The sequence below is a fragment of the Xenopus tropicalis genome, chromosome 1, assembly GCF_000004195.4.
Source record: "Xenopus tropicalis strain Nigerian chromosome 1, UCB_Xtro_10.0, whole genome shotgun sequence".
In the NCBI taxonomy this organism is placed as follows: domain Eukaryota; kingdom Metazoa; phylum Chordata; class Amphibia; order Anura; family Pipidae; genus Xenopus; species Xenopus tropicalis.
Genome location: NC_030677.2, coordinates 213,496,689 through 213,498,256, shown reverse-complemented (window position 1 = coordinate 213,498,256; position 1,568 = coordinate 213,496,689). Strand labels below are relative to the sequence as shown.

At 51.9% G+C, this 1,568-nt stretch overlaps 1 long non-coding RNA gene across 1 annotated transcript; it reads right to left on the bottom strand.

Moving 5' to 3' along the window:
• Positions 1-501: 501 nt before the first annotated feature.
• On the bottom strand, positions 502-1,287 carry LOC101732817. The gene is made up of 3 exons (XR_001923700.2): positions 1,097-1,287; positions 810-937; positions 502-562 (listed from the first exon to the last, which is right to left on the bottom strand). It is a non-coding gene; the product is annotated as an uncharacterized LOC101732817 (long non-coding RNA).
• Between the last annotated feature and the right edge of the window lie 281 nt (positions 1,288-1,568).

The window sequence follows — 1,568 nt, the reverse complement described above, 5'->3', positions numbered from 1 at the left end:
TGGCTGGGAGAGTGCACTTCTGGAAGAAAAGGAGGATCCAGGGAATGTCTAGCTATGGAGCCAAAAATTAGGGGTGGGGCCAGCAAATTATAATGGACCCCTGCTGCAGTGCCAGCCAGAGAGAGAGAGACCCACCCAGAAGAGCAAAAGAAAGTGCAGCAGAGTGCTCTACTTGGGAAATAGCACTGAGCTCCAGCCTTTCTGTTAGAGAGTTCTGCTGGTGGCACTGCGCTCTAAATCCCAGTTCCCAGTATGTGTCATAAGCAAAAAGGCAGGACAGATAGTGGAAGTGGCCAAAGTGGCAGTTGGGGCTCCACTGGCACAAACACGGTGCACAGTGATAGGGAGTTGGCAAATAACTCCCCAAGCCTTGGGTAGGTAGGAGAGGCATGGGTGTAGGGTGCAGTTGGGGGGGTGAAGTATCCGCTTGTGCCAGGGGGACAGAGAAGGGACATGGTATCTATGGGTACCAAGAGAAAATAGTATATGTCAATGGCATTTACTTACGTGGTTCTCCCTCGGCCATTTCTACGGCGGTTATGCCCAGTGACCAGATGTCGCTCTGCAAAACAAACCAATGGGAGCAGCGTTACAGGACAATTCTACTACATGTGCCTCAGGGAGTGGAACTAACCAGTACTCATTTATCCCCACTGGGCAGTATGAAACATACAGAACCAATTTACATTGGACATAAAATACGGCCCAGGCAGTTTAGCACTTATTCCCTCCCTATAATGCCCCTGAGTAATGGCAGCGCCCAGCCATGCTGCCCCAATGGCAATATATAAAGCTCAGAAAAGACTCACTTTGGTGTCATATGCCACCGGGCTCCGCCGGATGCTTATGGCCTCGGGCGCCATCCAATGCGGCGTTCCATCGCACTCGCTGCACTTGCCGGCCGTCGGGTCCAGTTGGAAACAGAGACCGAAATCAACTGAAACGACAGATTCCCCACATGAAGGGCAATTTCCATTTCCCAATAGGATAAAATAAAAACCACTATGGGGGATTCGTTTCTATGAAGGAAGAGAACTAGGAACCCCTCTCGGCCCATAGTCAGAAGCCCACCCATCATTGCGCATCTGTCACTTACTCAGTTTTACTTTGGCCTGGTCGGTCAGCATGATGTTCAAGCTTTTAATGTCTCTGTGTATGACCCGACTCTTGTGCAGATGGTTGAGGCCCTGGGGAGATGGAGAAGGAATGGATCATGAGAACAGAACCAACCAGAGGGAGAGATTTAGCCAATAACAGTAGAGCCGGATCCTAGCCGAGCTCAGAGCGGGTTAAGCCGGGCTTACCGTCAGCGTCTCCTTGCAGATGTAGCCGATCCAGGTCTCGGGTAAGGATCGGCCCTCGGTGGTCTCTATGAGGTTCTGCAAGGAGCCACCCCCACAGTACTGCAGGACTATCTGCAATAGAAAGGAAAGGTTTAGGGTTCATTCAGCCAAAGTGGCACAGTGTATCCCCCCCCAGCACCAAGTGGCACAGTGTATCCCCCCCCAGCACCAAGTGGCACAGTGTATCCCCCCCAGCACCAAGTGGCACAGTGTATCCCCCCAGCA